Genomic DNA, 13,204 nt, shown 5'->3' with positions numbered 1-13,204 from the left:
TGTCTCTTCTCTGTCTCTTCTCTGTCTCTCTCTCTCCCCCCGAGTTCTTCTTCTTCTTCATTCTACCTACGGACACACACACAAACAAACTCAAACCTTCACCAATCAAGAAACCAAGACCACCCTCGTGCTCGTGAGGCTGAGAGGAGTCCAGTGGTGCCATTTTCAGGTAAGGATGTAGCCGTTTTCACGTAATTTCGAGGTAATCCGTTTTGAGCACTGTTCATGCAAGATTAATCTAGCTTGTTTTTGGAATTTCTAAGCTTGTAGATGTCTTAGTGAGGTCCCAAGGAGCCTCGGAGTGGTTCGTTGGACGAGTTTGGACGTCGGGATCGTCCTGTTCAAAGTTGGCCGAGTTTTGAACTTAAAGACAGGTATGATCGTGTGATTTTTAGGCCTTAAAACTAGCCTATCGTGATTCTACTAGTCCTAAGCTTCATTTTGGTATAAAGATCGTGAAAAATGGTTAAAAAACGAAGGAGAAAACTAAGTTTGAAATTTTCCCAGTTTTCCGGCGCCGTCGCCGGCGCCGGAGTCTCGCCGGAGAAGAAAGGAGAATATTCCGTTAAGTTTAACGGAATATTCCTAACGGCAGTGACGGCGTCAGTTAAGTTTAACGGAATATTCCGTCAGTTTAACGGAATATTCCTGACGGCGTCTATTGACACCGTCAGTGTGCATGGCACGTGGCCGCGCGTGGGGGGCGCGTAGGGCCGTGCCTTGGACGGCGCGTGGGGGCGCGTGCGGGGTCCAAAAATTATTCTAAAAATATGGGTGTGATCCTGAGGTTGTGTAGAGCACGTTGGTATATTCAATTGTCCATTTTGAGCAATGTATGAGAAGTTATTACGAGAAGTTGGTTATGTGCTTTTAAATTAACGTTTTCGTAGCTTTTTCGCGTATAGGTGATTCGTTTCCCGAGGACGAGCTTACACACTCGAGGCAGGGGGGCTACGACCCTTCCACTTATCAGTGAGTGGGCTTTTGGTTTTCCGTATATACCTATATACATTTATATTCCCAGAAATTAAATAGAAAAGGTTATTTGTTTTATGCCATGCATCATAGGAATGTCGTTTACGCATCATCGCATGTATTAGTAGTGGCATACATATATATACATATATGTATATGGTGCTGTGGACGCACAGGTAAGTGCCAGGTAAGTGGTATTCATGTTTGTATGTAATAGTAGTTTGAGATGCTTAGAGAGCTCATAATCTGCACCCCCGGTGTTAGTGCTCCCGCCCAGAGTTGGGGCATAGCCTTCACGTGTATGTTCACCCGCACCGCATGCTCGCCTTGGATCCAAGTTAAGTGCCTAGGCTTGTCGTACATACCACATTAGGTGGTTCCGACTCGTAGGTGACCCACGATTTATCGCCCAGCTTCACGTGATCGTAGCACTAGAGCATATATATATATATTACACCAGCCTGTCGTACAGACCACGTTAGGTGGTTCCGACTCGTGTGCAGATTCAGTTATTGAGTTGAGATTGGAGCTCTATATGCAGCCGTACAGGTCATGTTAGGTGACTCCCGGCTGCTAGATTATATGTTATTGATGTGATTTATGCTTGAGCATTTACATTTGATTATGAGATTCCGTTATGGCATATTATGAAGCATGAATGGCATACTTTGGAGCATGATTGGCATATCTATACATACGAATATATGTTCATTTTCTGGGAAGTATACAGGTTTTACGGCGAGGGGTTAGAATGTATTTTGCTAAAGAGTTTTCAAAGAGCTTTGTTTTTGCCCACTCATGCTTTTGTTTTTGCGCCCCTCCAGGTTCTAGTGGTCTAGCTGGTTCGGTGGTTTTTCCCAGAGGGCGTCCCGGCATTTCTGACAGACACTCACCATTGTAGGGTCACCTTCGGGTGTATATATGTCGCATCTTTCCTTTTTGACTGCTGTAGACTTGCTCTGAAATTGTGTCTCACATACGCTAGCACTTGTTTTAGTACTTTGTATGCTAGTGTTTTTAATTATTAGTACTTTTATTTTACCTTCTCATTAGCTTCCGCACGCGCACATGGCTACGTCACCTTCGTGTGACGGCCAGCACTCCCTGATCTCGGTCGGGGTGTGTCACGAACACCTGTTAATTTCGTGTCGTGTCGGGTTATCGGGTCGTGTCAAGAATTGTCAGGCCTACTACACGTGTATGTAGTATAAAATAAACTTTATACACCCAACATGCTTCATGTCAGAATATCTCTACATGAGCTTGTGTGTTTGCATTATCTGATGAGCACCACATACCATATCTGTTTTATTGATGATTTGTGATATACTTACTGTTGAGTATACGTGATTTTCATGATGCCATGGTACTTTATTATTTTTTTAGTATTACGGATTCACAATGGGACACTTTGAATCTATGATTCCACCCATTGGATCTTTCTTGATAATTTTAGATTGAGAATTCAAGAGTTTTACCCCGACTTTTTGAATTACTTTTTCTAACTTATTGTTTGGTCTTTTTTTTTTTTTTTTTTTTTTTTTTTTTTTTTTTTGTACTGTATGTATTATGATTTTGACTATTATTACAATGAAGGGTTAGTATGTTCGAAGGGGAAATGTTTTGTAGAAATCTTTTTTTGGCCCACTCATACGTTTTATTTTGATTTAGTATGTTTTGGAACTCTTGACTACGAGGCGTGGAGCATAGTCTGTCCTCATTAGTATACGAACTCTTCTTAATAATCTTGTAATCAACATCTTCAAATGTATTACATTAGTTTACTTCAGCTTCAAATATTTAGATGCATTTGTGTCAGTTTGGTGTCTCTGGTTACCATTACATACTTTTATTTAATGGTTCACCACTGTCTTGCATTCTACTTCGTCACCATTCGGGTACCGGATAGCATGCCGTGATTCGAATATTCAGTGGACATTCCGGATTGGGCGTGTCAAATTGGTATTAGATTTGAAATTGATCTTATGATTGCTCTAATTTTAGTGTGATATCAGAGCATAGGTTTGGAAATTTTTTAAATTTACACATAACTATGCAATGTCAATCTTCTATTCATGAGCAGCAAAAACTATTTTCGCCACAAATCTTTATGCAACGAAGCAAAAATCATTGCGCTAGAGTAGTTTGCGTGATGAAAATGACCTACCGTTGTGCAAAATCATTGAACATTGCGCGACGACATGTTTGGTCGTGCAAACGGGCTTTGCACAATGAAAAAATGACTCTGTCGCTCGAAGTGTGGGAGAAAACCGTAGGTAAGTCCTTTTTTGCCACCAAACAAATGTGCGATGAAACATTTCCCATGAAAGTGTTATGCGACAAAGGTTTCGTCGTGCAAGCTATGAACATTTACACTAGATGGTTAGTTTTCTGAGTCAAAGGAATCAATGCTTTTGAATTAGAGGAATCAATATGGTATTTAGTGCAGGATTTTGCACAACAAAGGATTCATCACGCAAGGTGCTCAAACTTCCTTTAAATATGCAGTTTTGCTTTCCCTATTCTTAAGAATTCGTCTTTTCAAAACGTTATACTTTTTTTCCGGATTACAATTCTAGTTGTTATTTGAATTTGAGTACAATGGCAGATTTTGGTGCTCGTTCGTTGGAGAGAATCGAGGGTCAAGGTTCTGGAAAAGGTGATACATATTAAATTTTGTGTTTTGTATAAAGTATATATTTTGTTTTACTATTTTAAATTTATATTGTGTTGGTAGACACGAAAAAAAAGAGAGTTGCGCCTCAGGTCTGATACACTTTTGGTGGGAGCCACTACTGAGAGTTAATTATTGTTGTTCACAATAAATTGGAGTTCAAATGTCGGATATGCGCAACAAGTTTACGTTTGACGTGCGAGTATTAGTGCGTGACAAATGCGGTGTAGATTGAGAGTCTTGGAGAGTCGTCCCCGAGGAGATAAAGACGCATTTGATCGATGAGTTAGAAGTACGTGTTAATTAATTAGTTAAATAATAATTATTTTCTTTACATATATTATATTAGTGAGATTATAATTTATTAATTTTTGCATAAAAGCCTAATTGGCACATTGAAAAAAGTGACCCAAATATGATAAATTGCATCGACAACATATTCAAATCCTCTTTCTGGGAGTGGAAGTTTGATATTAAATGTGAGGCAAAATTGCAACGAATACCTGAACCACTAGCAATGGAATAGAATTGTATTTTTGTTTCATTTTATAGTTAATTAAATAATAACATTTGAGTTTTAAGTTTTTATCTATGAATGTTACTTTTTAACATGTGATCTTAACGTTTTTGTTGAATGAAATGGTATTGTAATAAATGATTGTATTAATTAAATATGCATGAATGTTTTAATTTAAACATTTGTTGATTTATTCGTGTGTAATTTATTACTTTGTCTATTAAACATTTATGTGATTTAAAATAGATAAAGTAATAAATGAAAAGAAAGATAACAAAAATAATAATAACAATAATTGTGGCATGACGAAATATAGTTGGTTGCGCAAAGCTACTATGCGTGACGAATGTCAAACCATCGATGTCGTCGCGTAAAGGTAATCAGAAAACGCAGGAATGATCATCGAGTTGGTGCCAAAAAGGAATGTATATGCTTTATGTGATGATATTTTTATCACGCAAGGTCAAGCAAAAAACGTTGCAAAGGAGGACGGAGGCGCTAAAGTTTTGAATAGGTTTTGCCCGACAAAGCCTTTGTCGCACAAGAAGATGAGTTTTTAATTCAGTTTCCCAAACGCAGAGAGGCAGAAACTGCAAATTCATTGTAGCTCTGTCTATCTTTTCCTTCAACTCACTGTCTCTCATCTCCCTCAGCTCATTGTCTTTCCTCTCCCTTAGCTCGATCACTGACTCTTGTTCTCCCGCTCTTCATCACCTATATCATTTGTTAAGCGATTTTGTTTTGAATATTTTTTTTGGAAATTACACAATGAAACTAACAAACTTAAATTTGTTGTGTATACAGTTTTTTTTTAAATGACTATCGGTGAGGAACAAATTAGGAAGTATATTTTCGTTAGCTATTTCATTAACATTAATTGTGATGTGGTAGAAACTAACACACAAACTAAACCTTTTTAATGCAATTGTAGTATGAGCGAATAGGGATCGTTCTATCCGGGGATTAGAAGGGATGCTAATCAACACAATTTTGACACAAAAATCCTAAAAACTGACTAACACACACTAAAATTGTGAATGAAAATTGTGCGAAAAGCTAGCTAGAGGATTCTTCTCCACACATAAGCCATATGCTTACAAATCGATTATTCCTATAAACCATGATTAACAATGCCCCAAATTAATTGTGAACAACAATAATTAACTCTCAAATTTTCCTAATTTCATTGAATTAGACTCAGCGACGCAATCAAATTATTCTTATCAAGTTCCCTATATGAACAACATGACAGAGATACATATCAAAGATCATTAAGTTCTATGAAAATCATAAGCATTGACAAGGCATTCATAACTATGAAAAGCAGGATACTCCTGCCAGGAATTTACTTAACGCAATCATGACTAGTGACTTTTACTACTTGTGAATATAAGTTCATAACGATTAGGTGAAATTCCCTTATACTCTAGCATCAAATCCCTCCATGCATACTAAGTAGGCCTCCTTAATCAACATACAAGAATAAGTTCTCTATAAAACAGATAAGTAAATCGCATTCATACTTTACGAAATAATAACTGGAGGAAATCAATTCATATAAAACATATGTCCATGGCTTTGAATTCACCTCTAGTTAAAACGAAACTTAGCCACTCATGTTCATTGTATTTGAAAAGCAATATAAAATAAACATTGAAACTAAGAAAGGATAGAAAGAACTCTGGAAATCTCCATGGCTTGATTGCAATTTGCGGCACAAGACTTGGGTGTATCTCTGCACAGTACAAGCTCTCATTTTCCTAATTGCAAGTCATAACACACTTGATTTCTTCTTTGAATGCTCCTAAAACATGCGCCCCCCTGAATGCTGCGGCACAATACAATTTATAAGGTAAGGGTGGGGTTGAAACCAAGGAGGAAAATGATTGATGTATTTAGATGGATTAGACTCCTAAATTCAGATGTGAAGGATTTAGAATAGGATAAAGACTCCTTTTGCAGCTAGAGATAAGTTTAGATAATGTTGGATTAAATAGCATAATGTTTGGATAATATGGGATAAGATAAGATAAGACTGGATAAGATAGGATAAGATTGGATAAGGTTAGATAAGGTTGGAAAAGATAATGTTTTTCCTTGTCTTCCAAGCTTCAATTCGGATTTCTCCAGATCTTTAGCACACGTTTAACACATGTTAATCACCTTTTAAACCTCAAAAACGTCCATCCCAATTGTTCTCCACGCATGCTATCCATTCCAAATCCAAAATTGCTCCAAATTGCTCCTTTTGGCCATTTATTGTCATCTTCACCAATTGAACCGACAATAATACGAAAATAAACTAAATCACTATAATAAATGGAAATTAACTAAGTAAATGCAAAGAAATAAGATGACAAAGTCTCATAAATATGCTTCTATCAAATTCTCCCACACTTAGCTTTTGCTAGTCCCTGAGCAAAACAAAGAAAACAAAATAAAACCTAAACCTTCCAACAATTGCCTCAGGGATTTTCAATGGAACATGAAATGTTAAAAATCACTACTCACATAGATTTTAACGATCCTTACTCTTGAGTATACACTTAACTGTAGTCACCATTCACTAGCTTGCATTTAATCAATTAAAACAATATTTGAAAGTAGTAACATGCCTTAGAGAATTCACTCAATTTCTCACTGGATATACTCTCTATTTTCACATAGATTTTCTGACTACGCTCCCTATACTAAGTATATGTGAGAAGATTGATGTAAACATGTAGACTAGCACTCACATATGTTATAACAAATAAGCCACTTTCTGAAATTACTAATACACAAATGTATATGATCTCATGAATGCAATGCCACTACTTAGAAGCCAGAACCAAGGATTCCATATGTTCGTACCAATTTCAAACTCCACATATTGAATAACATAACAATCAAGATAGAAGTCTAAGGGTTGTAATCAGGCTAAGGTATTGGCTAACAAAGAAAGGTTAAGGATAAACAAAGGTTCTTAAAGTGATAGTAAGCAAAGTAATGAAATCAACACTTAGAATTCAACTTTTGATTGCAGCACCCAACTTGAAACACAAAGGGGAGATTCATGCAACATTAGGGTCAAATTCACATTTTTGGACCCTTCTTCAGTAACCAACACTTATGAACTCATTCTCAGTTCTTTTCAATCTTTTTTTTTTCTTTTCTCAACTTTTTATTTTTTATTTTTTATTTTTTTATTTTTTGAAACATACACACTACTTCGTTGCATTCAAAAGAACAAATTCTTCCCCCACACTTGTTTTCTACAAATCGTAGATCAAAGGAATTCCCAATAAGTCATGCTTCACTATTCTTTAAGAACAAGGGTATGGGTATTCCTATGCTAGGCTAGGTAGGGATAATGCAGCTAACAAAGAAAATAGGCTAAATAAGGCTCAAAGGGGTTAAACCTACAACACATATGCAAGGGATAAGACTTTTTGGCTTTGGTGGTAACTAAACAACTTCATCTTGTTATTCGTTATGCAATCAATTTTATGCTTTGAATGAAACAAGCATGAGTTCTAGTATTTGGAACTAAAATGATGAAAAAGCATTCTAATTAGCAACCAAGCAAAGAAATAATGAGATCATGCAACGACTTTAGAAAACAACAATATCACGGATTAATAACTCTCCAAACAAAGAATAGGCTCAAGTCTCACAGGGTTGTAGCCTTAGTTTAAATTTCTTCCTTCAAGCATGTTACAAAAACTGATTTTGATTACATGTGAATTCATAAATGACAACTACAACTAAGTATTAACCAAAGAGCATATCAAACTTCCACCCATGTTTGTAACTTTCTTTAACAGTCATGCAATTAAAAACTAAATCCTCATCATTGTGTTGGAAGGTACCCTAAGACACAAACAATCAACAAAAATGACTCTTTTTGGTATTTTTTCAAACTTTTTCCAAATTTTTTTCTTTTTCGTTTTGTTTTATGACATGAAAACACTTTTAAAACAGTGAATAACAACATTAGTAGCGATAGGTGGTGAATTTCGAAAATATGTCATGAAAAGCATCTATTTACCCCTCCCCCCCCCCCCCCAAATACTTAAACCAAACATTGCCCTCAATGTTTCAAAACTAAACTGAAACAAGAAAGCAATAAAAAAAAAAATAGCAAACAAGACAATTATGGCAAAGTAAAAGCAATAAAGAGAAGGGTAAAAGAGAGCAAACTGGTTGTAGGAGCCGGAGAGTCCGTCATTTTTCTATTGGAACACATGGGTTGCCTCCCAAGAAGCACTTGTTTTAACGTCTTCCAGCCGGACAATACCTTCAATTAAGCTTCACTAGGGCCAACAGCATGGAGGGGTATATCCTTCATGGCATACTCCTCAAAACACTCGTAGTAAGGCTTCAAACGATGTCCATTCACTTTGAATTTATGTCCAGTCTTCAAACTTTGAATTTGGACTACACCATAGGGAAAAGCATTAGTAACAACAAAAGGACCAATCCATTTAGAACGCAACTTACCTGGAAACAAACGAAGGTGAGAGGAGAAAACGTTTTACTTTGAATCATCTTGTCATGGACAACCTTTGTTTTCTCCTTGTAAATGTGAGCGTTCTCATAAGCCTTATTCTGAATTTCCTCAAGCTCATTCAATTGTAACTTCCTATGGATTCCAGCAGCATCAATGTTCATGTTGAAAGTCTTGACTGCCCAATGTGCACGGCGCTCTAACTCAAATGGAAGATGACATGGTTTCCCATAAATGAGCCTTAAAGATAGTAGGCCAATAAAATCTACATTCTAAAACCTTAAGTGCCGTGCATTGTGTACCAAAGTGACCTCCACATGTATAAGTGTGACAGAAAGTTATGATTGAATTAAACTCAAAATCATGCACACATCTATGAATAATTTGATCAGGGCAATATTTCCATAAATAAGGGTCATCCTAAACATAAAACTGTGCCATCTTCTTAAGTTTATCACGTTGGTGCCTAGTTATGGTGCTTAGAACTTGTTTAGACACAATATAATTCACAATATTAGCATACCATGGCTCATTTACCTCAATGGTCAGCAATTTTTCATCTAGGAATGCCTCTGAAATAGGTAGACGGTCTTCTTCATGTACCAAACGGCTCAAGTGGCCGGCCACTACATTCTCACATCTTCTTTTGTTCCTAATTTTCATGTTAAACTCTTGAAGAAGAAGCATCCAACGAATAAGCCTTGGTTTGGCTTTTCTCTTTGTGAGTAAGTACTTCAAAGTTGTATGGTCAGAGTAAATTATAACTTTAGTACCAAGTAAATAAGAATGAAACTTATCTAAAGCAAACACAATAGCAAGAAGTTCTTTTTCAGCGGTGTTGTAATTTAATTAAGCATTATTCAAGGTCCGGGATGCGTAGTAGATGACGTGTGGCTTCTTGTCCTTCTGTTGTCCCAAAACAGCCCCTAAAGCATAATCTGAAACATCACACATAAGCTCGAACAGAAGGCTCCAATCTGGTGGAACAATGATAGGTGCTGAAGTTAACAATTCTTTGAGGTGATTGAACGCCTTCTCACATTCGTCATCAAACACAAACAACACATCTTTTTGTAGAGTCGGCACGAAGGTGTTGAAATCTTCGAGAAATCTTTGATAAAACGTCTATAGAATCCTGCATGTCCAAGGAAAAAACTAACCTCTCTCACCGAAGTGGGAGAGGGTAAGTGGTGTACAAGATCTATTTTTGATTTATCAACATCAATTCCCTTTTCTGAAACTATATGTCCTAAAACTATGCCTTGTTTCACCATGAAGTGACATTTTTCCCAATTTAAAACAAGGTCAGTTTCAATGCAACGTCTTAATATCAAAGTGAGATTAGTTAAACAACCATTAAAAGAGTCACCAAAGACACTAAAATCATCCATGAAAACCTCAAAATCTTCTAAATGAGATCTGAAAAGATACTTACCATGCATCTTTGAAAGGTGGCTGGTGCATTACATAACCCAAATGACATTTGACGATAAGCAAAAGTACCAAACGGACAAGTAAAAGTAGTATTTTCTTGGTCATTTGGAGCTATAACAATCTGATTATATCCCGAATAACCATCAAGAATGACTTGCTAACCTTTCAAGCATTTGATCAATGAATGGCAAAGGGAAGTGATCTTTCCTTGTGGTGGCATTGAGCTTCCTAAATCAATGCAAACTTTCCAACCTGTTTGAATACGAGTCGGGACAAGTTCATTCTCTTCGTTTTTTACCACAGTGACTCTAGATTTCTTTAGTACAACTTCAACCGATGAAACCCAACGACTATCCGAAATTGGGTAAAGTGCCCTATAATCGAGAAGCTTAATGATCTCCCTTTTCACAACTTCCATCATTGGAGGGTTGAGTCGGTGTTGAGCCTCTCGAGTTGGTTTAGCCATCTCCTCTAGAAGTATGCGATGCATGCACATTGTAGGACTAATTCCATTGATGTCGGCTAGAGTCCATCCAAAGGCTGTTTTGTACTCTTGTAACACCCGAACTAGTTTTTCCTCCCCCACTACCGTGAGTGATGAAGAGACTATGATGGGAAAATCTTTATCTCCCAAGAAGACATACTTCAAATGATTCGGTAACGGTTTAAGCTCGAGAGTGGGCGCCTGAATCACCAAAGGTAACAACTTGTTAGTAGAAACGGGAATTGAAATTAAGATTGGAGGCTTACCAACATATTGTGGCAATGACTCAAGGGCAGCCACCATCTCGCCACTTTCTTCATGATTAGGCTCGGCCTCATTGGTGATGAGTTTAATTCCTTGAGCAATGGTTGTTTCAAAGGCATCTCTATCTAGGGATTCCAGATAATCCTGCGCCAAAGAATCAAATATATCAATAGAGAAACACGAATGATCATCAATAGGGTATCTTATAGCTTCAGAAATATTGAAATCAATGATATCACCATCAAATTCCATTGTCAGCGTCCCCTTAAACACATCGATCTTTGTTCGGGCTGTTTTCATGAAAGGTCGTCCAAGTAAGATTGGCAATGGTGTAGAATGGGCCGAATCCTCCATTTCTTCTTTGTCCTCTTTTCAGCTTTGTCTGGACGTTTTTGGATTGGTTCCAACCACTTTTCCACTTCTCAAGATGACAGCCTTAGCCGTTTCAAAACTTCCCTTTGGATTGACGATGGTTGAACTAGGTAGTTTGCCTTCCTCTCTAAACTATCCCATGAATTCCGCCATTTGCCCAATTTGCTTCTTCACTTCGCCCATCTCTTTGGCTTGATTTTGTAAACCCTGAGTCAAAAAAGTTAGTACTTGACGAATTTTATCATTATCTAATGAAGAACCTGAATTTGGTTGGGCAAATTATGGTAGAAGTTGTGGTGGTGCGAATGGCCTTTGATAGAGTCCTGGAGGTAGCTGTCTATATCTGCCTTGTTGATGAGTTTGTTAAGGTTCCCTATATTTCATATTTCAATGCTTTCTCTAGCCCGGGTTGTAGGTGTTGGAAAACGGGTCATACCTTGGTTGATCTTGGCCTTGATAGCCCACGACATTGACACATTCCCATCTTCCATTTTCTATTAATTGAGGATAATGATCAGTGGGGTGTCCTTGCATAGAGCACACGCTACAAGTGACTGGACTTTGCACTTTGGATCCTTCAATAACCTGCGAAATAAGGGTAGAGAGATTAGCCATTTGAGATTGAAGTTCCGAAATAGCACTTACCTCATTAACTTGGCTTAGCCATGTATGATCCCTTCCTCTAACTTATTTGTATTGTTGTGCATTCGAGGCTTGGTTCACTATTAAGATCTTCGCTACAACTGGTGTTTTGTCAACCAAGGCACCTCCTACTGAAGCATCAAGCATTTGTCTCTCAAGTGGAAGTAGTCCTTCATATAAATACTGAAATAAAAGATGTTCCTTCATTTGATGTTGTGGGCAGGATGCAACTAACGTCTTAAAACGCTCATAGTATACTGGATAGGATTCTCCCGAGCCTTGTTGAATTCCACTAATTTTCTTCCTCAAAAGAATGACTCTTGAACTTGGGAAGAATTTCTCTAAGAATGCTTTCTTCATGATTTCCCAAGTAACAATTCCAGGTGCTAGTTCACAGAGCCAATCTTTAGCCTTGTCCATAAAAGAGAATGGAAAGGCTTTCATCTTCAAAATATTTCCATCCACATTGATTGGTGTCATACTCGAGTATACTACTTCAAATTCCTTAAGATGCTTGTTCGGATCCTCCATGGATGGCCCATGGTATTTGGGAATGTGATGTAGCAAGCTAGACTTCAATTCGAACTTATCGGTTTTGCCTCGACTTGCCGCAGGGTATTGGATGCATAAAGCCACGACATTGTCCAAACCCGAGGCGAAAAGTTCCTTGATTGTTCAATTGTCCACAACCATGTCTTATTCCCCTTCCAAATCTGTCTCAATTTCAGCTTCAATTTCAAATTCGGAACTAGAACTAGGTGAATTGAATTCTGGCTAGTTCCTATTCCTTCTCAAAGTTTGTTCAAAATTGTCGTCAAACTCCAATATATGCACACGAACAGGTTGAGAACTTTGAGTCATAAACTAGTACCTAAAACAAAGAAAACAAAACAAAATAAAATCGAAAAACGGCACAAAAACACAAATAGAAACAAAAGAGAAGATTAGCAATTTTGCTAATCCCCAACAACGGCGCCAAAATTTGATGTGGTAGAAACTAACACACAAACTAAACCCTTTTAATGCAATTATAGTACAAGAAAATAGGGATCGTTCTATCTGGGGATTAGAAGGGATGCTAATCAACACAATTTTGACACAAAAACCCTAAAAACTGACTAACACACACTAAAACAGTGATATGGGGATTTTTGGACGTATTTTAAGAAACTAAAGTAAATTGCATCAAACAAGGTAAATTGTGAATGAAAAATGGGTGAAAGGCTAGCTAGAGGATTCTTCTCCACACATAAACCATATGCATACAAATCGATTTCCAGTTATTATTCCTATAAACCATGAATGACAATGCCCCAAATTAATCGTGAACAGCACTAATTAACTCTCAGATTT

The sequence above is a fragment of the Pyrus communis genome, chromosome 12, assembly GCF_041283825.1.
Source record: "Pyrus communis isolate YQ-2024b chromosome 12, ASM4128382v1, whole genome shotgun sequence".
Classification (NCBI taxonomy): domain Eukaryota; kingdom Viridiplantae; phylum Streptophyta; class Magnoliopsida; order Rosales; family Rosaceae; genus Pyrus; species Pyrus communis.
The sequence above is the reverse complement of the archived record's forward strand: the minus strand, read 5'-3'. Positions refer to the sequence as shown.